General features: G+C 50.2%; 19 non-coding genes and 1 pseudogene across 19 annotated transcripts; all 20 read left to right on the forward strand.

Annotated features, from left to right (window-relative positions):
* Positions 1-1,852: 1,852 nt before the first annotated feature.
* LOC120368226 (small nucleolar RNA SNORD116) lies at positions 1,853-1,947 on the forward strand. The gene has a single exon (XR_005582419.1). It is a non-coding gene; the product is annotated as a small nucleolar RNA SNORD116 (small nucleolar RNA).
* Positions 1,948-2,411: 464 nt separating this feature from the next.
* LOC120368227 (small nucleolar RNA SNORD116) lies at positions 2,412-2,507 on the forward strand. The gene has a single exon (XR_005582420.1). It is a non-coding gene; the product is annotated as a small nucleolar RNA SNORD116 (small nucleolar RNA).
* Positions 2,508-5,029: 2,522 nt separating this feature from the next.
* LOC120368200 (small nucleolar RNA SNORD116) lies at positions 5,030-5,124 on the forward strand. The gene has a single exon (XR_005582398.2). It is a non-coding gene; the product is annotated as a small nucleolar RNA SNORD116 (small nucleolar RNA).
* A 456-nt stretch (positions 5,125-5,580) lies between these two features.
* Positions 5,581-5,675, forward strand: LOC120368204 (small nucleolar RNA SNORD116). Its single transcript, XR_005582401.1, has one exon. It is a non-coding gene; the product is annotated as a small nucleolar RNA SNORD116 (small nucleolar RNA).
* Positions 5,676-8,203: 2,528 nt separating this feature from the next.
* On the forward strand, positions 8,204-8,298 carry LOC120368215 (small nucleolar RNA SNORD116). Its single transcript, XR_005582411.1, has one exon. It is a non-coding gene; the product is annotated as a small nucleolar RNA SNORD116 (small nucleolar RNA).
* Positions 8,299-8,809: 511 nt separating this feature from the next.
* On the forward strand, positions 8,810-8,904 carry LOC120368211 (small nucleolar RNA SNORD116). The gene has a single exon (XR_005582408.1). It is a non-coding gene; the product is annotated as a small nucleolar RNA SNORD116 (small nucleolar RNA).
* A 456-nt stretch (positions 8,905-9,360) lies between these two features.
* Positions 9,361-9,456, forward strand: LOC120368217 (small nucleolar RNA SNORD116). The gene has a single exon (XR_005582412.1). It is a non-coding gene; the product is annotated as a small nucleolar RNA SNORD116 (small nucleolar RNA).
* A 462-nt stretch (positions 9,457-9,918) lies between these two features.
* Positions 9,919-10,013, forward strand: LOC120368233 (small nucleolar RNA SNORD116). Its single transcript, XR_005582425.1, has one exon. It is a non-coding gene; the product is annotated as a small nucleolar RNA SNORD116 (small nucleolar RNA).
* A 969-nt stretch (positions 10,014-10,982) lies between these two features.
* On the forward strand, positions 10,983-11,077 carry LOC120368222 (small nucleolar RNA SNORD116). Its single transcript, XR_005582417.1, has one exon. It is a non-coding gene; the product is annotated as a small nucleolar RNA SNORD116 (small nucleolar RNA).
* Positions 11,078-11,541: 464 nt separating this feature from the next.
* On the forward strand, positions 11,542-11,636 carry LOC120368220 (small nucleolar RNA SNORD116). The gene has a single exon (XR_005582415.1). It is a non-coding gene; the product is annotated as a small nucleolar RNA SNORD116 (small nucleolar RNA).
* Positions 11,637-12,526: 890 nt separating this feature from the next.
* On the forward strand, positions 12,527-12,619 carry LOC120368237 (small nucleolar RNA SNORD116). The gene has a single exon (XR_005582428.1). It is a non-coding gene; the product is annotated as a small nucleolar RNA SNORD116 (small nucleolar RNA).
* A 1,190-nt stretch (positions 12,620-13,809) lies between these two features.
* Positions 13,810-13,903, forward strand: LOC120368210 (small nucleolar RNA SNORD116). The gene has a single exon (XR_005582407.1). It is a non-coding gene; the product is annotated as a small nucleolar RNA SNORD116 (small nucleolar RNA).
* Positions 13,904-14,288: 385 nt separating this feature from the next.
* LOC120368229 (small nucleolar RNA SNORD116) lies at positions 14,289-14,384 on the forward strand. Its single transcript, XR_005582422.1, has one exon. It is a non-coding gene; the product is annotated as a small nucleolar RNA SNORD116 (small nucleolar RNA).
* Positions 14,385-15,227: 843 nt separating this feature from the next.
* On the forward strand, positions 15,228-15,319 carry LOC120368240 (small nucleolar RNA SNORD116). Its single transcript, XR_005582430.1, has one exon. It is a non-coding gene; the product is annotated as a small nucleolar RNA SNORD116 (small nucleolar RNA).
* A 1,003-nt stretch (positions 15,320-16,322) lies between these two features.
* Positions 16,323-16,414, forward strand: LOC120368198 (small nucleolar RNA SNORD116). The gene has a single exon (XR_005582396.1). It is a non-coding gene; the product is annotated as a small nucleolar RNA SNORD116 (small nucleolar RNA).
* A 2,632-nt stretch (positions 16,415-19,046) lies between these two features.
* Positions 19,047-19,149, forward strand: LOC120368236 (small nucleolar RNA SNORD116; annotated as a pseudogene).
* Positions 19,150-20,469: 1,320 nt separating this feature from the next.
* On the forward strand, positions 20,470-20,561 carry LOC120368186 (small nucleolar RNA SNORD116). Its single transcript, XR_005582386.1, has one exon. It is a non-coding gene; the product is annotated as a small nucleolar RNA SNORD116 (small nucleolar RNA).
* A 1,036-nt stretch (positions 20,562-21,597) lies between these two features.
* LOC120368188 (small nucleolar RNA SNORD116) lies at positions 21,598-21,689 on the forward strand. The gene has a single exon (XR_005582388.1). It is a non-coding gene; the product is annotated as a small nucleolar RNA SNORD116 (small nucleolar RNA).
* A 1,032-nt stretch (positions 21,690-22,721) lies between these two features.
* Positions 22,722-22,813, forward strand: LOC120368187 (small nucleolar RNA SNORD116). The gene has a single exon (XR_005582387.1). It is a non-coding gene; the product is annotated as a small nucleolar RNA SNORD116 (small nucleolar RNA).
* Positions 22,814-23,822: 1,009 nt separating this feature from the next.
* Positions 23,823-23,914, forward strand: LOC120368189 (small nucleolar RNA SNORD116). The gene has a single exon (XR_005582389.2). It is a non-coding gene; the product is annotated as a small nucleolar RNA SNORD116 (small nucleolar RNA).
* Positions 23,915-24,062: the final 148 nt, after the last annotated feature.

Raw genomic sequence — 24,062 nt, forward strand, 5'->3', positions numbered from 1 at the left:
TGGTCTCTTTGCCTGCCATTGCCAGGCGGCCCCGCTTCCCACAGCTTGTGTGACCAACTACTGCTCTGGATCCTTTTTCTCACTTGGAAAGCAGCTTGCATCCTGACGGCATCCAGAAGGAATGCGCCATGGCCAGGCCCAGGCCCAGGACCCCACTGTGGGCTCCAGTCAACCATAGGGCTATCCACGGAGGTCTGTGTGCATTTCAGGCAATGCGTGTGCTGTCTCAGGGGTGTTGCCACGGAAAGTCTCTTGCCTTGGGATGCCTCCATCCCTCTGAATCCTGACCATGTTCCAGTGTTAGATTCCGCTGCGCCCTATGCATGATGAAACGTTTTAGCTCCCTTAGCCGGTTTGAATTCACAGTGCAGCCAGAACAGCTTTGCCTCTTTCAAGGGCACACAGATGAGTTAGGAAAGCTGGAAAGGATTAGTGGTTCTACCACTCACAGCTCACTTAGCAGCTGTATGCATGTAAACCTGGTGATGTTAGTACAGTGTTACTGTACCAACTGTTGGTACAGTTGTTAGGGTGGGTAGTAGTGCAGTCACACTGGCTGCATGATGGGTCATTCCTTCTGAGGTCAGTTCAGGGATTCCCTGTGGGTGTGTTCAATATAAGAATGATGACAGGCAGTGTGTCCTGTCAACCTGTTCCTTGGGGTGTCAGGTGGGGATGTCCTGCTAGAAAAGCAGCCATTTCCTCAGCTGTCCTGAGGGCACACTGCAGGCACATGGACTGAGTGAAGTGGAGGAACCATGTGTCTTGAGGTCCTTTTGCTAAGTTGCAAGGCCCGCCTCTGGCCTTCATTCCAAGTTTCAGGCTGATATGCTGGACTTTGCAAAGGTGCCCTTTGGAGCTGGTTGTGGTTGGTTTTCTGCCATGGGCGCCTCACTTAAGAGGGGAACCAGAAACAGTTTCTTGTCACAACATCAGATGCCCCATGAGGATGAGGAAGAGCGTGTGCTCGCGCCAGAGGTGGTGACTGCTAGGCGAGGGACCTGTGACCTGTTTCCACATGGCCCTGAGGGCAAATGTCACATCTGAGTGATTGAAGGCTGGGGTCTAGAGCAATCAGTTTGCTGGGGGCATCAGGTCTGGAAGCTGCAGATATAATCGTCCATTGCAGTGTTAGGACACACATGTGCATCAGGGAGATGCACACACACATTCAGACTCACACTCCACACACACACTCACACACAGACACACACTCAAACCCACTCTCCCTCACACACAGACACAGGCAATGATGGGCTCATAGATGTGGCAGTGCCCATGTGCGGTGGCTCTGGCCACAGCTGCTTTTAGAAGTCTGCAGAATGACACGGGATACTCATGGAGGTGAAGGTCAGTCATGGAGGCCAAGGAGAAGGCATGTGAGTTGCCTTGTGGGAAAGAATAGCGTTGAAGTGACCAGTGAACCTGAGCCTGTTTTCTCAAGTATGGATTTCATTTCTTTACACTTCACAGGGCCAGTTGCCGTGGGAGGCCCACCTCCTGCTGACAAGGAAGATGGTTGATTCTTCAGTCAGCTTAGGGCCCCTGGAGTCCTTGATTGGGCATGGCCTGGCAGTTACGGTGCACCCTGTTCTGGTAGGTGGCTTACGGGACGGTAAGCATTCCTCTGCCTCACATGCTGAGTGAGGGTGGTTTTCTGAGTTCCAAGAGTTGCAAGGAACACTTTCTCAGCAGGCCATTAATGGCCTGGCGGTTCCACTCCTGCAGTGAATGGAACCGGTTGCTCGGTGGCACAGCTGTGGCTTCCTCAGGGTGCTGAAGGTTTTTAATGTCATCGGCACATCCGCTGCCCAGTCTGTGGTGTCAGACGTCCTGACTCTTGAATATATTTGGATCGATGATGAGTCCCCAGTAAAAACATTCCTTGGAAAAGCTGAATAAAATGAGTGAAAACTCATACCGTCATTCTCATCGGAACTGAGGTCCAGCACAATGAATGGAACTGAACTGGTGATCAGTGGACCTGGGCCCATTTCTCAAGTGTGCATTTGATTTCTTTACATTACTTAGGAGCAGTTTTCATGAGAGGTCCACCGCTTGCTGACAAGGAAGATGATTGATCCCTCTGATCAGTGGAGGCCACATTGAGTCCTTGATTTGGCGTGCCATGGCATCTTCAGTGCACCCTGTGCTGGTGGGTGGCTCAGGACGGTAAGCATTTCTGTACCCTGCTTGCAGAGGTGTCTTTCAAATTTCTGAAACCCACAAAGAGCTGTTTGCCAGTAGGCCACTAATGGCATGGCAAGTTCCACTCCCTGAGTCGATGGTCTGTGCCCATTGCTCAGTGGTGTGGCTCCAGGTTCCATAGGCTGCCAAAGGTCTTTAAGGTCATCGGCTTACCTACTGCCCAGCCTGTGGGGTCAAATGTTCTGCCTCTTCACAATGTGCTTGGATCGATGATGAGTCCCCCAAAAAAAACATTCCTTGGAAAAGCTGAACAAAATGAGTGAAAGCTCATACCGTCGCTCTCATCGGAACTGAGGTCCAGCACATTGCCTCCCCTGGGGCCCGCAGGAATGAGGAACAACTTCACTGATGCCCATAGGTTCTCTCGCAACCAGGGCATCCACAGGCCAAAGTCTCCCGTTAAATGCTTGTAGGAACATTCCCTTTGTGAGGTACATGAGTGGGAGTGTCGTGGGGGCATTGGCCACTGTGTGATGGCATGGTGGCCACGGAAGTGGATAGAAATATCGCAAGTCTAGGGGAGTGTGTGGCTGGCCTGAGTTTGGTGAGCAAAAGGAAGGGAGACCCAGATCTCGCAGCAGGTGTCTCCACACAGAGGACCAGGTGTCAGTTTTGCTACCAGGGAGAATAGAAGGCCAGGCCTCAGGCAGAACATGGTCTTGATTTTTGCTTAGCTGAGACCAAGAGAGAGGCAAGGGCGATAGAGGAGCAAGCAGAGCAATGGGTGCCCTGGCAGACGGCAGCATCTCTTCAGCTCTCCCCTTAGCATTGGTCACAGGGGTTCCCCGGCTCAGATTTCTTTGCTCCTGAGCTGTCATGCCTGTGTGTGGTGTGGAGGCCTGGGTGGGATGGTATTCCAGAGAAAAGATGGTAGAGGGCTCTCGTGGAAATGAGTATCGTCAACTTCTTTGGGCTTTCATTTGGCGTGGATTTCTCTGGTGGATGACAGGTCAGCCAGGGTGGGTATTCAAGGACGCGTGTCTGGGCAAGTGAGTGTTGGGATGGTGTCCATAGTCCTGGGTCACTTCTGATCTTTCCAGCAGAATGGTGGGCTCCACCATTGTGCACATCTTCCTGGAAATGGTCTCTTGGCGTGCATTGTTGGGTGGCTCCACCTGCTGGAGCTCTGTAGCATTCCTGTTTTCCAACCCAAAGGTATCCAGAGCGATTGTGCCTGGCCCTGGCCCCGGAGTCTCCTGTGGGCTCCAGGCCTGCACGGGGCTATGCATGTCTATGTGCATTCTGGGCAGTGCATTTGCAATCTCGGGATGTTACCACAGAGAGTCCCTTGACTTGGCACAACTCCGCACCTCTGCACGTTGGCCGTGTTCCAGCATTGGACTCCACTACTCCAAGGCATAGCACAGCGTTTCAGCTCCCTCAGCTGGCTAGAAGTCACAGTGCAGGTGGGACAGCCACACCACTGTAAAAGGACCTGGTTGGCACAGGAAAGTTGGAAGGGATTGGCAGTCGTACATCTTGCAGCTCACTTGGTCACTGCATGCTTGTGGACCTGGTGGTGTTGATGCAGCATTGACTTACTGGCATGAGGGTGGGTGGTCGTGCACTCTGTCTGGCTGTGTGATAGGACATTGTTTGTGATGTCAGTGCAGGGTAACTCTGGGTGTGTCCTGTCGTGGGGATTCAGGTGAAGATGTCCTTGTGGAAAGGCAGCCGTTTTCTTTGGGTGTCCAGAGGGCACAATGTGGGCACATGGATTGGGTGGAAGGAAGGAAGCATGTGTCTTGAGATTCTTTGCCTAGGTTGGGAAGACTGCCTCTGGCCTTGTGTTTCAGAGCAACATGCTGGCTGTTGCAAAGGTGCCCTCCAGCTTTGGTGGTGGTTGGTTTTCCTTCAGGTGCACCTCACCTCATCAGGTGCCAGAGACAGTGTCTGGTCACCACATCATATGTCCCGTGAGGAGGAGCATGTGCTTGTGCCGGGGTGGTGGCTGTTATGCAAGGTCCTTGGAACTCTTTCCCCATGGCCCCAAGGTCAAAGTTCACATCCTATTGATTGAAGGTGGGGGCCTTGAGCCTTTGATTTTTGTGGGTTGATTGAGGTCTGGAGGCTGCAGACTATGATGGGACACCCAGGTGCATAAGGGGGACACACACCCACACAGAAACACTCACACACGTGTATACAGCCACAGGCAAATAGATGCAGCAACAGGTGTGTGCAGTCGTTCAGTCGTACGCACTTACAGGTGTCCAGATGGACACGTGCAAGGTATATTCATGGAAATGGAAGTCGGTTGTGGAGTGCAAGGAGAAGCAGGTGTACGAATTGCCCCTTGGGAAAGAATGACATTGACATGATTAGTGGACTTGGGCTCATTCCTCAAGCGTGCATTTGATATCCTTACACTTCTCAGGGACATGATCAGTGGACTTCGGCTCATTCCTCAAGCGTGCTTTTGATATCCTTACACTTCTCAGGGGCAGTTGCCTTGGGAGGCCCACCGCCTGCTGGCACGACAGATGATCGATTCTTCTGAGCAGCAGCGTCCCCATGGAGTGGTGGAGTCAGTGTGGCCTGGCATCTGTGGTGCACCACGTGCTGGCAGGTGGCTCAGAACGGTAAGCATTCCTCTCCCCTTGTGCTAAGTGAGGATATTGTTTGGATTTCCATGACAGACAGTGAGCTGTTTCTCAGGAGACCTCTGATGCTATGGTAGTTACACTCCTAAAGTGAACAGTCTTTGACCATTACTCAGTGCATAGCTATGGTTTCCACAGGGTGCTGAAAGTCTGTAAGGTCATTGGCTCGCCCAGTTCCCTGCCTGTTTGTCAAATGTCCTGCCTCTTCAAATGTGCTTGGATCGATGATGAGTCCTACAAAAAAACATTCCTTGGAAAAGCTGAACAAAATGAGTGAAAACTCATACCGTCGCGCTCATCGGAACTGAGGTCCAGCACATTGAAGAGAATTGAAGTGCTGATCATTGGACCTGGGCCCGTTTCTCAAGTGCGCATTTGATTTCTTTATACTTCTTAGGAGCAGTCGTCGTGACAGGTCCTTCACTTGCTGGCAAGGAAGTTGATCGAGTCTTCTGACGAACGGAGGCTGTGCTGAGTACTTGATGTGGTGTGGCCTGACATCTGCAGTGGACCCTGTGCTGGCTCAGGACGGTAAGCATCTCCCTGCCCTGTGTGCAGAGGTATCTTTCAGATTTCTGAGACCTGCAAAGAGCTGTGTCTCAGCAGGCCACTAATGGCATGCCGAGTTCCACTTCCTGAGTTAATGCTCTGTGCCCATTGATCAGTGGCGTGACTCTGGGTTCCATGGGGTGCCAAAGGTCTTTAAGGTCATTGGCTTACGCACTGCCCAGCTTGTGGTGTTAAACATGCTGCCTTTTTAAATGTGCTTGGATCGATGATGAGTCCTATAAAAAAACATTCCTTGGAAAAGCTGAACAAAATGAGTGAAAACTCATACCGTCGCTCTCATCGAAACTGAGGTCCAGCACATTGCCTCCTGTAGGGACTGTAAGAGTGAGGGACAGCTTCCATTAGTCCCTACGGTTACACCACCCAGGGCGTTTACAGCTTAGTCTCTCATCATAGACATTAGGAACATTCTTTGCATAACTTAGACTGATGGGGAAGTCGTGGGGGATGATCAGCCACTCTGTGATGTCTTGGTGGCCGTGGAAATAGGCAGAAATGTCTTGACCTAGGGCAGTGTACAACTGGCCTGGGCTTGGCGAATTCCCAGGAAGGGAGTCTCAGACCTCACCATGGGTGTCTGCGCACAGGAATGCATTCCAGTTCCCCTGCTCAGGAGAGCACAAGGCCCAGGCTTCAGGCAGACCTTGGTCTTCATTTTCCGTCAGCTGATGACAGGGGAGTTCCAAGGTGAGGGAGGAGAGTGCAGAGCAATGGGTATTGCTGCAGACCTTTAAATCGTCTTCAGCCCTCCTTCCAGGGTTGGTCACAGGTGCCCCCGGCATGGATTTCTTTGCATCCCTAGCTATGAGATGTCCGTGTTACAGTGGCCAAGTCCTGGGCAGGACTGTATCCCAGAGAAAAGGCAGTAGAGGGTTCCTGTGGACATGCATGCCATCAGTGGTCTCGGGCTGCCATTTGACGGTGATGAGCTTTCCATGGATTTCTCTGGTGGACCACAGGTCAGCCATGGTGGGTCTTTGAGGGTTTGTCTCTGGGCGAGTGAATGTTGGGGTGGTGTCCATGGGTCACTTCTTGTCTTCCCAGCATAGTAGTGGGCTCAACTGTTGTACACATCTTCCTGGAAATGGCCTCCTGGCCCACATTTTCCGGCAGCCCCACCTGCTGCAATTCATGTGAGCATATACTTCTCTGCTTCCTCTTTACCACTTGGAAAGCAGTTTCCATTCCAAAGGCACCCAGAGGGAATGTGCCCTGGTCCTGGCCCTGGCCCAGGACTCTCTAGTGGGCTCCAGTCACGCTTGGGGCCATCCACGGAGGTCTGTGTGCTTTCCTAGCAGCACGTGTGCAGTCCCAGGGGCATTGGCCACAGAGAGTCTCTTTGACTTGGGATGCCTCCACGCCTCGGCTTGTTGGCAATGTTCCAGTGCTGGATTCTGCTACACCGTAGGCATGATGAAGCATTTCAGTTCCCTTAACTGTTTTGACATTTCAGGGTAGCCAGGACAGGCATGCCACTTTGAAGGGCACATGGTTGGCTTAGGAGAGCTGGAAAGGATTGGTGGTTCTATGGCTTGTGGCTCACATAGCAGACAAGTGCATGTGGAAGCAGTGGTGTTGAGGCAGTGTTGACTTGTAGGCATTATGGTGGGTCGTAGTGCAGTCTGGTTGGCTGTGTGAGGGGATGTCACCTCAGAGGTCAGTGCAGAGAAGCCCTGTAGATGCGTCCAACCCAAGAATGATGACAGGCAGTGTGTCCTGTCAACCTGATCCTTTCAGGGGGGGTCAGGCAGAGACATCCCATTGGAGAAGCAGCCATTCCCTTTGGGTGTCCTGAGGGCACAGTTTGGGCATATGGCCTTGGTGGAGGGGAGAAAGTCCGCATTTTGAGATGGTTTGCCTGGTTAGGAAGACTGCTTCTGGCCTTGTTGCCACGTTTCAGACCGATGTGCTGGACTTTGCTAAGACACCCTTACCCAGCAGTGGTCGTGACTGGTTTTCCGCTGTGTGCACCTCCCCTGAGATGGTGACCAGAGACAGTGTCTGGTCACATCGGATTTCCCATGAATAGGAGTGTGTGCTCATGCCAGGGGTGGTGGCTGATAGACACGGAACCTCCGGCTATGTTTGTATGGCCTAGAGGTCAAAGTTTACATCCTGCTGATTAAAGGCCTGGGCCTTGAGCCTTTGGGTTGTGGGGGGGTTCAGCTCTGGAGGATGCCAACTATGCCTGCCCATGTGGTAGTGGTAAACACATAAGCGTGAGGGAGAGATCCATACACAGACAACACTTACTCTCAGGCACACACATACAAACACAGGCGTGCACAGACACAGGCAGACAGATTCAGCAGTGGGTGCTTTCTCTCATTTTCAGTCACAGATGCTTCCTAGGTGTCCACAGTGTGACACGGGTGAGGTGTATTCATGGTAATGGAGGTTAACGAAAAGCAAGCCTGCGAGTTGCTCTGTGGGAAAGAATGACATTGGAGTGGTTACAGTGGACCTGGGCTCATTTCTCAGGCATTAATTTGGTTTCTTTACACTTCTCAGGGGCACTTGCCATGAGGGCCTGCAGTCTGCTGGCAAGGAATATAGTCGATTTTTTCCAGCAGTGAAGGCCCCACGGAGTCCTGGATTTGATATGACCTGCCATCCACAGTGCATCCCGTGCTGGTGGAAGCTCAATATGGTAAGCATTCCTCTGCCCCTCATGATGCGTGAGAGTGTCATTTGGGCTTCTGAGACTCACAAGGAGCAGTTCCTCAGCAGGCCATTAAGGGCATGGCTGAGGTCTGCAAGGTCATGGGCTCACCCATTGCCCAGCCTGTGGTGTTAAACATCCTGCCTCTTTGAATGTGCTTGGATCAATGATGATCCCTCCAAAAAAACATTCCTTGGAAAAGCTGAACAAAATGAGTGAAAACTCATACCGTCGCTCTCATCGGAACTGAGGTCCAGCACATTGCCTCCCCCGGGGACTGTAGGAGTGAGGGACAGCTTCCACTGATTCTCATAGGTTCCACCACCCAGAGTATCCAGTGGTGACCAGTGCATCTGGGCCCATTTCTGATGCATCTGTTTGATTTCCTTATACGTCTCAGGACCCATGTCATGAGAGGTCCACCGCTTGCTGGCAAGGAAGATGGGCAAATCTGAACAACGGAGGCCATGTTGAGTCCTTGATTTGGTGTGTCCTGACATGTCCAGTGCCCCCTGTGCTGGTGGGTGGCTCAAGACGTTATTCCTCTACCCCATGTGCTGAGTGGGGGTGTCTCTGTGATTTCCATGACCTGCAAGGAGCTGTTTCTCAAATGGCATGGTGAGTTCCACTCCTAAAGTGAATGGTCTGTGCCCATTGCTCAGTGGCGTAGCTCTGGATTCCACAGGGTGCCGAAGGTCTTTAAGGTCATCGGCTTGCCCACTTCCCAGCCTGTGGTGTCAAATGTTCTGCCTCTTCGAATGTGCTTGGATCAATGATGAGTCCTACAAAAAAACATTCCTTGGAAAAGCTGAACAAAATGAGTGAAAACTCATACCGTCGCTCTCATCGGAACTGAGGTCCAGCACATTACCTCCCCCAGGGACTGTGGGAGGGAGGGACAACTTCACTGATTCCCATCGGGTCCGCCACCCAGGGTGTCCAATGGTGACCAGTGCACCTGAGCACGTTTCTGAAGAATCCATTTGGTTTATTTACCCTTCTCAGGAGCAGTTGCTGTGGAAGGCCCTGAGACTGCTGGCAAGGAAGATGGTCAATTCTTCCAAGCAATGAAGGCCCCACGGAGTTCTGGTTTTGGTGTGGCCTGGCCTCCACGGTGCACCCCATGCTGGTGGGCAACTCAATATGGTAAGCATTCCTCTGACCCTCATGATGAGCGCCGGGTGTCTTTAGGATTTTTGAGACCCACAAGGAGCAGTTCCTAAGCAGGCCATTAAGGACATGGCCTAGGTCTTGGGTCATGGGCTTGTCCACTGCCCAGCCTGTCGTGTCAGATGTCCTGACTGTTCCAATGTGCTTGGATCAATGATGAGTCCTCCCAAAAAAACATTCCTTGGAAAAGCTGAACAAAATGAGTGAAAACTCATACCGTCGCTCTCATCGGAACTGAGGTCCAGCACATTGAAGAGAATTGAAGTGCTGATCATTGGACCTGGGCCCATTTCTCAAGTGCACATTTGATTTCTTTGTACTTCTTAGGAGCAGTTGTCGTGACAGGTCCTTCACTTGCTGGCAAGGAAGTTGATCGAGTCTTCTGACCAACGGAGGCTGCGCTGAGTTCTTGATGCGGTGTGGCCTGCCATCTGCAGTGCACCCTGTGTTGGCAGTGGCTCAGGACGGTAAGCATCTCCCTGCCCTGTGTGCAGCGGTGTCTTTCAGATTTCTGAGACCCACAAAGAGCTGTTTGTCAGGAGGCCACTAATGGCATGCCGAGTTCCACTCCCTGAGTCAGTGCTCTGTGCCCGTTGCTCAGTGGCGCGGCTGTGGGTTCTGCAGGGTGCCGAAGGTCTTTAAGGTCGTTGGCTCACCCGCTGCCCAGCCTGCAGTGTGAAATGTCCTGCCTCTTCGAATGTGCTTGGTTCGATGATGAGTCCCCCATAAAAACATTCCTTGGAAAAGCTGAACAAAATGAGTGAAAACTCACACCGTCGCTGTCATCGGAACTGAGGTCCAGCACAGCCCACGCCTTCCCAAGTTGGTCACAGGCCCTGCCACCACCCCAACAGTTATTTATTCACCGACTGGGCTATGAGATGCTCATGGTGTGGTAGTAGAGGCCTGGGCAGGAAGGTGTTCCAGATAAATGGTGATAGAGGGCTCAAGTGGGCATGCATGTCATCAGTGGTCTGGGGCTGTCATTTGGCAGTGATGGGGTTTCCGTGGATTTCTCTGGCAGACGACAGCTCAGCCAGCAGGGGTCATTGAGGGCAGACCACAGTAAGTGCGAGGGTCAGGCTGACACCCACAGTCCTTGGTCTGGAGGCTGCAGACTACAAGCACCCACTGTGGTGTTGTGACACACACACTCAGAGACGCACACAGCCACAGGCAGATACACACAGCCATGGGCACGTACGTTCCAGCCACACATGCTTCAGAGTCGCATAGTCAGGTACATTCATGGAGATGTAGATCAAGCCTGGAGGCCCAGGAGAAGCTGGCATGCAAGTTGCTCCACAGAAAAGCGTGGTATTGAAGTGGTGACCAGTGGACCTGGACTTACTTCTTGAGCGTGCATTTGATTTTTTTACACTTCTCAGGGGCAGTTGCTCTGGGAGGCACAGCACCTGTTGGAAGGAAGATGGTGAATTCTCCAAGCAACGAAGGCCACGTGGAGTCCTGGTTTTGGTGAGGGGCCTGGCATCCATGGTGCACCTGGTGATGGTGCATGGCTCAGGATGGTAAGCATTCCTTTGCCCCTCTTGCTGAGTGAGGGTGTCTCTGGGATTTTTAAGACCCACAGGGAGCTGTTTTTCAGCAGGCCACTAATGGCATGGCAAGTTTCTGGCCTAGAGTGGATGGTCTGTGCCCATTGCTCAGTGGCACGGCTCTGGGTTCTGCAGGGTACCAAAGGTCTTTAAGGTCATCAGCTGCACTGCCCAGCCTGTGATGTCAAATGTCCTGCCTCTTCAAATGTGTTTGGATCGATGATGAGTCCTATAAAAAAACATTCCTTGGAAAAGCTGAACAAAATGAGTGAAAGCTCATACCGTCACTCTCATCGGAACTGAGGTCCAGCACATTGAGTGGAATTGAAGTGGTGATCAGCAGACCTGGGCCTGTTTCTCAAGTGTGCTTTTGATTTATTTAAACTTCGCAGGAGCAGTTAATCATGAAAGCTCTGCTACTTGCTGGCAAGGAAGATGGGCTAATCTTCTGACCAAAGGAGGCTGCTTTGAGTTGTTGATTCGGCATGGCCTGGCATCTACAGTGCACCCTGTGCTGGTGGGTGGCTTCGGACGGTAAGCATTTATTTGCCCTGTGTGCAGAGGTGTCTTTCAAATTTCTGAGACCCAAAAAGAGCTGTCTGTTAGCAGGCCACTAATGGCTTGGAGAGTTCCACTCCCTGAGTCGATGGTCTGTGCCCATTGCTCAGTGGTGCGGCTCTGAGTTCCCCAAGGTGCCGAAGGTCTTTAGGGTCGTTGACTAGCCCACTGCCCAGCCTGTGGTGTCAAACGTCCTACCTCTTGGACTGTGCTTGGATCGATGATGAGTCCCTCAAAAAAACATTCCTTGGAAAAGCTGAACAAAATGAGTGAAAGCTCATACCGTCGCTCTCATCGGAACTGAGGTCCAGCACATTGCCTCCCCTTTGGCTTACTGTGGTTCATGGGTAACTTTTTCACCTTACATTTGACTTCACTACCCAGGCATTGGCATTCAGTTTTTGTGGACATTTTGACCGTAGTAATATTCTTTATAATAAATGTATTTGTTAATCATACTTTGGTAGCACATTACTTTTTCTAGTCTTCTTCTTGGTATGAAGTTGGTTTTACCCTTAATCTTAAGTTTTGTTTTTTTGTTGTGCAATGGATTTTTAGCCAGGTTCCGGTCACCAATCACAACCTTTCACCAATATTTATTTTTTTCATGTTGAGGAAGTATGTATTTCATGAAGGTTTTTGCTTTTGTTCCAGTCTTGGGCTGACTGGCATGTCATCTCTGTCTTATCCTGAACTGAGTAGTTGTACAATTTTCAGCTTTCAGTATCAAGGGCACCAAGTCTTTTGTATGCCCATTGCACATGTTGAAACCATGGCATTGATTGGGATGTTCTATCTATGTCCATGCTCTTTTGTGGCGTGATGTACTCCCAGGATACCCAGAATCTACATGTGCAACTCTGTATATGTGTTTCTGTGTACACAAACACATGAAGCCATAGACAGGCAGTTTTCATATGTACCACAGAGGTCTGGATGACACAGCCCTCCTGACATGTGTACCTGTCTGTCTTTCTGAAGCACACTCATTTCATCTGCGCCTCCCTGGTCACATTGGCTTGGAAGGAAGGCTCTTGTTCAAGAAGGATGGTCTTCATCTTGTGTGATCTTTGGAGATGCCATGAGGCCCCTAGATATACATGGTGTGGGCTCCTTCAGAGCCTTTTGGATTTCTCCTGAACGTAAGTGATTTCTTCTAAAAACATTTTTTTTCCCTCATTTGCAGGGACAAAGACTGTGGAACAATGGCAACTTCCATATACACATTTTTTTGGAAAGGTGAACAAAATCAGTGAAAACTCAATACCATCCTCCTCATCGACCTGAGGTCCATCATACTTCTCCATCAGGGTCTTTATTTAGCGGGACAAAATCTGTTTGTTGTCATGGGCCGCACCGAGGCTTAGCATGTAGCTGTCTTTCAGTGAAATTGAGTAGCTGGGTATTTTGTACTGCCCTGGCTGAGAGAGGTGTTTGTTGAAGGACTTCCCGTGACAAGGTGGGGTAGCATCCTGCCAGTGTGCAGGAGCAGGTGGACTTTCAGGTGCCACAGGAAGGCAGTATCCAGTTGCCCACTACTGCATGGCTGGGTCTGTCCTTGATTCATACCTCTTGGCTTCATCTCCCCCAGAGAAAGACAGTTTCTTTCACCTGAGGAGACGGCACAGTACCATTCCTGGGCACTTTTTCAGCTCTCTTTAATTTGTGGCTGGGGACATGGGACTTCCTGTAGTGTTTGGGTGGCATCATGGGCTGGTCATCTTGAAGCTGGTGGCAATTCTGATTTGCTCTCTGGAGAGGAGGCTAGAGAAGCTCTCCACAGTGAACTTGTACGTCTGTAGGAGGAATTCCAAAAATGGCCCCAGAAGGGTAGAAAGGGAGAGATCTGTACATTCCTTTACTGGGCATCATTCCATGTTGGTCGTGCAGTGATGACTGTGAGCCTCGTTCGGACATTGTAGGGTGCCCACGGTCCATTTCACGATCTTCTTAGGATGGTTTGCTTGGGAAGCTTGATGTCATTTGCATCTGACAGACACTTTGATGCAGTTAGAGTTTTTAAGAGCAGGTCACTCCCCATGTCGTGGTGACTTCTGCTTGGAAATGTGAACTGGGAAGGCGTCTTTGCTTATATACCTCAGTGTCTCCTGATATTAGTGTTTTTTCAAATTCCGCCTACTTTTTCACAGCAATGTTCTTTGGGAAATAGCAGTTGGGTGTCAGGACAGGGCTAACATCTGCAAGCCAATGCTGGATAGGTTTTGGACGTTGATGTTACGTTCACAGGCAAGTGCCATAGATATGGTTTTCTTAGCTGCAGCACCTCAGAAGTCTTGTAGGATTCAGAATGCCTGGTGCTCTTCTGGGTCCCTGAGCTGCACCTGTGTAGTGCACGTGGAGGTTGATTTGTGATTTTTACATGTTTCTGGATGGGAAGAGTATGAAGGACCCCAGGGGTGAAAATGCTTCAAGGCTGAAGGAAAGCCGCCTTTTGCATAGGAAACGGTTACCTCTTGTGCCTGGATCGATGATGAGCCCTCCAAAAAACATTCCTTGGAAAAGCTGAACAAAATGAGTGAAAACTCATACCGTCACTCTCATCGGAACTGAGGTCCAGCACATTGCCACCCCAGGGACTGTAGGAGTGAGGGACAAGGTGAAGAGGTGTATGGGTTGCCCCTTGGGAAAGACTAACATTAATGTGACCAGTGGATCTGAGCTTGTTCCTCAAGCATGCCTGTGTTATCTTTGCACTTCTCAGGGGCAGATGCCTTGAGAGGCCCACCATGTGCTGCCACAACAGATGGTCAGTTCTTCTGAGCAGCAGAGTCCCCGTGGAGTTAGTGTGGCCTGGCATCCATGGTGCACCTCGTGCTGGCAGGTGGCTCAGGACGGTACGCATTCCTCTGCCCCTGTGCTGAGTGAGGGCATCTTTCAGATTTCCAAGACAGGCATTGCCCAGCCCGTGTGGTCAAACGTCCTGCCTCTTCCAATGTGCTTGGATCAATGATGAGTCCTACAAAAAAAACATTCCTTGGAAAACCTGAACAAAATGAGTGAGAACTCATACCGTCACTCTCATCGGAACTGAGGTCCAGCACATTGCCTCCCCCAGGGACTGTAGGAGTGAGGGACATCTTCCACCTAGGTTCCACTACCCGGGGTGTGCAGTGGTGACCAGTGGACTTAGGCCATTTCTCATGCGTCCCTTTAATTTCTTTACACTTCTCAGAAGCAGCTGCCATGAGAGCTCTGCTGCTTGCTGGCAAGGAAGATGGGCGATTCTTCTGAGCTTCGGAGGCCGCACTGGGTCCTTGATTCAGTGTGTCCTGACATCTCCAGTGCACTTCGTGCTGGTGGGTGGCTTGGGACGGTAAGCCTTTCTCTGCCCTACATGCAAAAGTGTCTTTCGAATTTCTGAGACCCACTGTCCTCATTAAATTATCTCCATTGCCTTTATCTTCTCTGATGTCCACGGGAAGGGCTTTTGAGTCAGAGGTGTGGCAGTAGTTGGTGTTGAGAGTGTTGTTCATGCTTAGTGCTTTCTAGTTTGATGGTACCTTCAAAATTCATGCCTGCCTCGTCCCTTCATATCTGGGCAAACCCATGCACATGTGCAGAAAAAGGGGCAGCCCATGGGAGGTAGATACAGAATAATGCACAGCAGGACAAATGACATGACCCTTGCCGCCTACGCACCTGACTGCCTTTCTCAAGCACACCTATGTTGCTCCTACACTTCTTAGGTGGCGTTGGTATGGAAGGCAGGCCAGTGACCACAAGGGATGACCTTGATCTTGGGAGATCCCTGGCGATGGTGAAGTACTTCTAAACATATGTGGCATGGTTTCCTTCAAGCTCGTGGGTACCTCAGGATGGTAAGTATTGGCTTTTGAAATGCCCCAGTGTTTCATTTTTGCTGCTTTGAGGACTGTGCATGGTTCAGTGATGACTTCCATACGCGGATTCTTCAGAAAACTAAACAAAATCAGTGAAAACACTATACTGTCGCCTTCTTCAAACTGAGGCTTCAACAGGGGCTGGAGACTGAGGTCCATCTCTCCTTCATTGATGTGGGTTGAATCAATGGGTCTGTCCAGGCTGAGGATGGGGTTCTCTTTTGGCAAGGGAAGGCCCTAGGAGAGTAGGAGTTCCCATGCATAGGAGATGCCTTGTGTGACCCTTTCTCTCGGTGAGGCTGGGGTAGCACACACACCATCTTCAGGACTAGATGAATCTGCAGGTGGCACAGAGGACTTAAGCTCTGTGTCCCCCAGTTTGTCCTTGAGTCCTAGCTCTTGGTTCTCTCCTCAGGAGGAAGGTAAGTTTGTGTAGTTGGACAGAGAGCACAAGGCCACACTTTTGCCTCATTATTGGTTCATTTTTATCCTTGTGTATGTACATGGATTTCTGGTCACCAGGTGTAGCATCCAAGCCAGGCTGCCTCTGTTGTATACTGTGTGTTGTGAGGACATACAGTTGGCCTCCTGTCCTAAGCTGTGGCTTATAAGCAATCAGTCTCTGGCTTATCTCAAACCTGGTGTAAGTCAAAGATTTCCTCATGAGGGTGCAGGTCCTTGAGGCTTTTGTGATCAGCATTGTGTGTGTACACGGGTATTTAATGGGGTGGTCACCATCAGTTCCCTCTAGTGGGATTCTGTACTCCATGGGCTCCCAGGATCCAGACGTGCATCCCTGTGTCTGTGTATTTCTGTGTCCATAAATGAAGGCAGGGACAGCCAGATCGCCGTGTACTGCAGGGGGTCAAATGGCATGACCCTTGTGACCTCTGCACCTCTCTGACTTTCTCAAGTATGCCCATGTTTCATGTGTACTTCCCAGGTGGCGTTGGTGTGGAAGAAGGACTATATCTGTGAGGGATGATCCTCCTCTCATCTGATGCTTGGAGATGCCAGGAAGCCCCTTGACACATGTGGCATGGGCTCCTTCAGAGGCTTTTGGACCCTTCGTGAATGTAAGCAAATCTTCCCAAATCCCAGATTTTCCTCATTTGCAGGGATGAAGATTGTGCCCGGATTGATGGTGACTTCCATATATACATTCCTTGGAAAGCTGAACAAAATCAGTGAGAATTCTGTACCGTCATCCTCATTGCACTGAGGTCCAGCACACTGCTACATTGGAGGGAGGGTGGCGAGGGGTAACATCCCTTTGTTGACATGGTCTGCACCCGTGCTTAAGATGTGGTCCTCTTGGGGCGAATGCGAGTGTCTGGGCTTCTCTTACTTCTGTAGCTCAGAGACAGCCTGGTTGAAGGAATTTCCTCTCAGAGGGTGGGGTAGCACACTGCCAGTCTGCAGAAATGGAAGCTGCCGGTGGCACAGAAAGCAGTAGCTAATAGCCTCCCTGTCCGTGGCTATGTGTCCCTGATTCCTCCCTTTGGTTTCATTGCTCTCCTCCCACCACGGGAATACTATTGCTTTCCTGTGGGGAGAGAGCACAGCGTCATTTCTGGACATTTCTTCAGCTCACTTTCATCTTCAGTGGAGGACGTGGGAGTTTCCATGATGTTTGGGTGGCATTGGGGGCAGGCAGTCATGAGGTGGGTGGCCATGCTGATTTGCTTTCTGCAGAGGAGCCCAGGGAGGATACCCACATTGAACTTATATATCCATCGGGAGAAACTCAAGTCCCGTGGTCCCTGAAGGGCAGTGGTGGTGGGAAGGTGAGAAGACTGCACCTGCGTGTACCAAATGGCATATTCCATGTGGTTCATGGAACAATGACAGTGAGTCCATGTGGTTCGTGGAACAGTGACAGTGAGTCTTTGTGGGTCGTGGAGCAGTGACAGTGAGTCCATGTGGGTCGTGGAGCAGTGACAGTCCATGTGGTTCGTGGAACAGTGACCGTGAGTCCATGTGGTTCGTGGAACAGTGACCGTGAGTCCATGTGGTTCGTGGAATAGTGACAGTGAGTCCATGTGGGTCGTGGAGCAGTGACAGTTGAGTCCATGTGGGTCGTGGAGCAGTGACAGTGAGTCCATGTGGTTGGTGGAGCAGTGACAGTGAGTCCATGTGGTTCGTGGAGCAGTGACAGTGAGTCCATGTGGGTCGTGGAGCAGTGACAGTGAGTCCATGTTGTTCGTAGAGCAGTGACAGTGAGTCCATGTGGGTCGTCGAGCAGTTACAGTGAGCCTCTTTTGGCCATTGCAGGGTGCCCATTGTCCATTTCAAGATGACCTTAGGATGCTGGGGCGGGAATGTGACTAGTCGCAAGTCCATGTGCCTCCCGCAACTTCACAGACTGATTTGGTTTGAAAGGTCTGTGTAAAGGACCCTCTGTGGGACGTTTCTCTCTGTTAGGCATTTGAACTGATCCTGGCCCAGGATTTCTGCCCATCCAAGGTTGTACATACTGCTCTAAGGGCTTGTTGCTCACTGTTCCCTCGTATTTATCAGGGGAAGGTTTGCTCAGGAGGGCTGATGCTGTTTGCTTCTGAACTGCTCAGGCCAAGAGTGTGTCACTTCCCATGTTGTGGTGACTTCTGCTCAGAAAAGTGACCCATCAAGGTCTCTGCACTTAAATTTGTTATCATCTTATGATGTTAGGTTATTTTCAGATTCCTCCTAATTATTCACAACAGTCTTCTTTATGAAATCGTCATCAAGTTGTATGAGGGCTATCATCCACAGACCAGGGGTGGAGAGGCTTTGTCCTCTGTGGCCGCGTTCACAGGCAAGTATGGTGTTCTCGTGGACAGCACCATAGGAGCCCTGTAGGATTCAGCAGGACTGATGCTTTTCTGGATCCCTGAGCTGAACCTGTGAGGAAGGCTCAGAGGTGGAGGTTGATTTGTGATTGAATGTGTTTCTCAATGCAAAGTGTGTGGAAAGAGCCCAGGGGTAGAAATGGTTTAAGGTTGAAGGAAAGTTGTTCTTTGCGCTGGAACACTTTTTCCCTGCAGCTGTCCCTACTGAAACATCCTCCTCGCCTTTATCTTCTCTGATGTCAAGAGAATGCCTTTTGGGCTGGGCGTGGTGGCTCTCGGCTGTAATCCCAGCACTTTGGGAGGCCGAGGCAGGTGGATCACGAGGTCAAGAGATCGAGACCATCCTGGTCAACATGGTGAAACCTCGTCTCTACTAAAAATACAAAAAATTAGCTGGGCATGGCGGCGCGTGCCTTTAATCCCAGCTACTCAGGAGGCTGAGGCAGGAGAATTGCCTGAACCCAGGAGGCGGAGGTTGCGATGAGCCGAGGTCGTACCATCGCACTCCAGCCTGGGTAACAAGAGCGAAACTCCGTCTCAAAAAAAAAAAAAAAAAAAAAAAAAAAAAAGAGAGAATGCCTTTTGAGTCGGGTGGTGAAAGCGTGGTGTTGAGAAAGTTCTTCACACTTAGTGTTGTCTGGTTTGACAGTGCCCTTGGAATGCTTGCCGGCCTTATACCGTCAAGCCTGGGTATATCCATGCACACGTTCCCAAAGAGAAGTCACCCATGGGAGGTAGATACAGAATACAACATAGCAGGATGAATGGCATGGCCCTTGCAAACTGTATACCTGCCTGCCTTTATGAAGCACAGCTGTTTTTCCTCTCTACTTCCCAGGTGGCATGGGCTTGCAAAGAAAGAGGCTGCAAGTATGAATTTCATCTTGGGAGATCCCTTGAGATGGCAGGGAGCCCCTGGACATGTGTGGCATGGGCTTCTTCAGGTGCTGGTGCATCCTTCATATGGTAAATGTTCATTTCTCAAAAGACCCTAATGTTCTTCCTTTACTGGAATGAATACTGTGCATGGAGCAGTGATGACTTCTATACAGTATGCAATGATGCATTCCTTGGAAATCTGAACAAAATGAGTGGGAACTCTATACTATCGTCTTTGTCAAACTGAGGTCCACCAGGGGCTAGAGAGGGACAGCTGTCATTTTTTTATGTTCGTTGCATGAAGGGTTCGTCCATGCTTAGGAAGGGATTTTGTCTGGGTGGAAGAGTAACAGGGGAGTTGAGGCTATGTGCACAGGAGATCCCTTGATTGCGGGACTTCTGTCTACAAGACTGGTGTAGCAGCCTTGCAGTCCGTCGGACTAGATGAAGGTGCAGACTGCTTTGGGAGAGTTAGCCTGAAGCCTGCGTCTGGGTGGCCAAGGATGTCCTTGACTACTGGCTCTGGATTCGCACAACCCCTGAAGGAAGACAGGTGATTGTGCTTGGGAAGAGAGAAAAAGGCCATTATTTTTGCCTTTTTTTTTTTCATTCTTGGTTGAGGACAGTAGAGTTCCGGTCACCTGGCATAGCTTTCGGGCAAGCATGCCTGTGCCGTGTCCCATGCGTTTGTGAGTACATGCATATGGCAGCAACACACAAGCTCCCATCCAAGCTCATCTGATAGGCAAGGAGTCTCTAGCATAACCCACCCAGTATGGGTCAGTGACTTCCTCATTAAGATTACATGCCCCTGCAGCTTTTGTGAGTGACATTATAGGTGTCAATGCAAGGATGTTGAGAGGGATGCTCAATGTCATTGCTCTTTTTTTTTTCTTGAGACAGATTCTCGCTCTCTTACTAGGCTGGGATGCAATGACAACATCTCAGTTCACTGCAACGTCTGCCTCTTGGGTTCAAGCGATTCTCCTGCCTCTGTCTCCTGAGTAGCTGGTATTAATAGGCATGTAATACCACGCCCAGCTAATTTTTGCACTTTTAGTAGAGACAGGGTTTTGCTAAGTTGACCAGGCTGGTCTCGAACTCCTGATTTCAGGTGATCCAGCCACCTTGGCCTCCCAAAGTACTGTGACTGCAGGCATGAGCCACCGCAGTCAGCCAGTGTCAGTGCTCTTTAGCGTGTTGATGCACAACAGCACCCGGGCCCTTGTCAATGCGTTGCTGTGTCCAAAATTAGGAAAAGCCAGGGTTGGGCCGAAACCAGATAGACTGCAGGAACCAGAGGACATGGCCTTTGTGTACTGTACACCTGTCTGATTTTCTTAAGCACGCCCGTATTTCCTTTTCACCTCACAGGTGGAAGTTATGAATTGGTCAGGTCCGTGTTGGTGAGGGATAATCATCATCTCATGTTATCCTCTGAGTGGCAAGTAACCTCATGGACACACACAGTGTAGGCTTCTTTGGAGGCTGCTGCATGCCTCCTGAATGGAAGCAATTCCTTCCCAGTGCACCCCAATTTTCCTCCTCTGAAAAAAAACAAAGATTGTGTGTGGATCGATGATGACTTCCATATATACATTCCTTGGAAAGCTGAACAAAATGAGTGAAAACTCTATACCGTCATCCTCGTCGAACTGAGGTCCAGCACATTACTCCAACAGGGGCTAGACAGAGAGGGCCAACATCTGTTTGCTGATACGGGTTGCACCAAGGTTGCATCAGGTTTAGAATGGGGTCCCTTTGGGCAAATGGAAGTTGAGGGAAGTGGGAGCTCCCATGCACAGAAAATTCCTTGTTTGAAGGACTTCTGTCTCCCAGGGTGCAATAACTCACCCAGTGTCTGAAAAACTAAGTGAATAGCAGGTTGTATGGGGAGAGTTTGTGGGTAACCTGCCTCTGGAGGCCAAATTTGTCCTTGAGTCCAAGCTCTGGATTCCCAGAGGAAGACAGATTCTCAGCTTAGTGGGAGAGCACAAGGCTACACCATTCTCATTGGTTAGCTCACTTTGTCCTTGGCAGAGAACACTGTAGTTCTAGGCACCCAGCATTGCCTCTTTGCCTGCATGCCAGTGTTGTATCCCATATATTATGAAGATATGTGTATTGCATGAGTAGGCAGGCTTCTGCTCTAAGCCGGAGCTGTCAGGCAACGAGTCTCTCAGTGATCCCAAATCTGATTTATTCAGTGGCTTCCTCTTTAGGGGTTCAGAGCCCCAAGGGTTTTGTCTGTGGCATTGCAGGTGTTGAAGCAAGGATATTGAGAGGAATGCTCAAGGTCAGTGCTCCTTAGCTGGATGGAGCACTCTGATGGCCCTCCGGCCTGAGACAAGCATCCCTGTGTCCATGCATTTCTAGGTGTGTGAACAGGGGAGGCCATAGACAGGGAGATAGCAGATGTTTCGCAGAGGGTTGAATGGCATGGCCTTCATGACCTGTGGACCTGTCTGCCTTTCTGAAGCTTGCCTGTGTTTCTTATACATTTCGCAGGTGGTGGTGGTGTAAAAGGCAGGTGTGTGTTGTGAGGAATGATTGTCATCTTGTACAGTCCTTGGCAATGGCAGGAAGCCCCTGGCCACACATGATGTGGACTCCTTCAGAGGCTGTTGAACTCCTGAGTGTAAGTGATTCCATCCCAAAGCACCCGGAGTTTCGTCCTTTGCAAGCATGAATAAGGTGCGTGGATCGATGATGACTTCCATGTATACATTCCTTGGAAAGCTGAACAAAATGAGTGAAAACTCTATACCGTCATCCTCGTCGAACTGAGGTCCAGCACATTACTCGAACAGGGGCTAGACAGAGAGGGCCAACATCCGTTTGTTGACACGGTTTACATCGAGGGGTCTGTTCAGGCTTAGCCTGGGGTGTTTTATGGGTGAATGGGGTCACGGGAGAGTGGTGGCTCCCATGCTCGGGATATTTCTTGTTTGAAGGACTTTGTCAGGGAGGGTGGGTAACACATGCATTGTCTGCAGAACTAGGTGAATGTCCTTGAGGCCTAGAAAGAGTTAGATGTAGCCTGCCTGTGCTTGCCAATTTGTCCTTGAGTCCTTGCTTGTTCCCAGGTCCCCAGAAGAAGACAGGTCTCTCTGCTAGAGAGGAGAGGTCAAGGCCACATCTTTATCATGTGTTGACTGACTTTGTCCTTGGTTGAAGACGTTACAGTTTTGGTCACTGGGCATAGTCTACGTGCCTGTGTGCCCCTGTTGTATCTCATTTATTTTGGGGACATGTATATTGCATGTACAAGTGAGTTCCTGTTCTAAGCTGGTTCTGATACCCAAGAAGTCTCTGGCTTAACCTAAAGCCGCCATAGGTTCACACCTTCCTCATTAGGGTCCAGGGCCTCAAGAGTTCTGTGAGAAGCAATGCAGATATTGAAGCAGCAATGTAGAGAGGATGGTGAACATGCTCTTCAGTGGGATGAGATACTCTGAAGGCACCTGGCGCCCAGACAAGCATCCCCACGTCCATGCATTTCTGTGTCCATGAACAGGGAAGGCCATTGACAGGCAGATAGCAGATGGGGGCTGGATGACATGGCCTTGATGACCTGTGGACCTGTCTGCCTTTCTGAAACACACCTGTGTTTCCTCCGTGCTTTGCAGGTAGTGTTGGCATAAAAGGCAGGCTCGTGTCATGAGGAATTACTGTCATCTTGTACGATCCTTGGAGATGGCAGGAAGCCTCTGGCCACACATGGTGTGGATTCCTTCAGAGGCTGTTGAAACCCTCCTGAATGTAAGTGGTTCCATCTAAGAGTACCCTGAGTTTCCTCATTTGCAGCCTTGAATAATGTGCGTGGATCAATGATGACTTCCATATATACATTCCTTGGAAAGCTGAACAAAATGAGTGAAAACTCTATACCGTCATCCTCGTCGAACTGAGGTCCAGCATATTACTCGAACAGGGGCTAGACAGAGAGGGCCAACATCTGTTTGTTGATACGGGTTACACCAAGGGGTCCATCCAGGCTTAGGATGGGGTCCCTTTGGGCAAATGGAAGTCACAGGGAAGTGGGAGCTCCCATGCATAGGAAACTCCTTGTTTGAAGGACTTCTGTCTCCCAGGGCGGGATAACTCATGCACTGTCTGAAAAGCTAGGTAAATGGCAGATTGCATGGGAAGGGTTTGTGGGTAGCCTGCCTGTGATGGCCAAGTGTGTGCTTGGGTTTAAGCTCTGGATTCCCAGGGGAAGACAGATCCTCTGGTTGGTGGGAGAGCACAAGGCTACACCATTCTCATTGGTTAGCTCATTTTGTCCTTGGCAGAGAATACTGTAGTTCCAGGCACCCAGCATTGCCCTCTTGTAATAAGGATTTCTTTATTGTATGAATAGGCGGGCTGCTTCTCCTAGCTGGGGATGCCAGGCAACAAGTCTCTGGGTGATTCCAAATCTGATTTAGGTCAGTGGCTTCCTCCTTAGGGGTTCTGGACCCCAAGGCTTTTGTAAGCAGCATTGCAGGTGTTGAAGCAACGATGTTGAGAGGGATGGTCAACGTCAGTACTCTTTAGTGGGATGGTTCACTCTGAGGACCCCTGGCCGCAAGACAGGTATCCACATGTCCTTGCATTTCTGCATCCATGAATAGGGGAGGCCATAGGCAGATAGCAGACGTATTGCAGGGGGCTGGATGACATGAGGCTTGTGACTGTGGACGTGTCTGCCTTTCTGAAGCTCACCTGTGTTTCTGCTGCACTTCACAGGTGATGTTAGTGTAAAAGGCACGTTTGTGTCCTGAGAAATGATTGTCATCTCATGCGATCCTTGGAGATGGCAGGAAGCCATGGCCTCACATGGTGTGGAATCCTTCAGAGGCTGTTTTAACCCTTCTGAATGTAAGTGATTCCAATCCAAACCACTCTGAGTTTCTTTATTTGCAGGGATGAAATCTGTGTGTGGATCGATGATGACTTCTATATATACATTCCTTGGAAAGCTGAACAAAATGAGTGAAAACTCTATACCGTCATCCTCGTCGAACTGAGGTCCAGCACACTGCTCATCATAGGCTAGAGAGAGGGACAACATCCATCTGTTGACATAGGTTACACCCAGGGGTCTGTTCAGGCTTAGCCCGGAATGGTTTATGGGTGAATGGGGTCACAAGAGAGTGGTGCCTCCCACGTACAGGAAATTT

The sequence above is a fragment of the Saimiri boliviensis genome, chromosome 5, assembly GCF_048565385.1.
Source record: "Saimiri boliviensis isolate mSaiBol1 chromosome 5, mSaiBol1.pri, whole genome shotgun sequence".
In the NCBI taxonomy this organism is placed as follows: Eukaryota; Metazoa; Chordata; class Mammalia; order Primates; family Cebidae; genus Saimiri; species Saimiri boliviensis.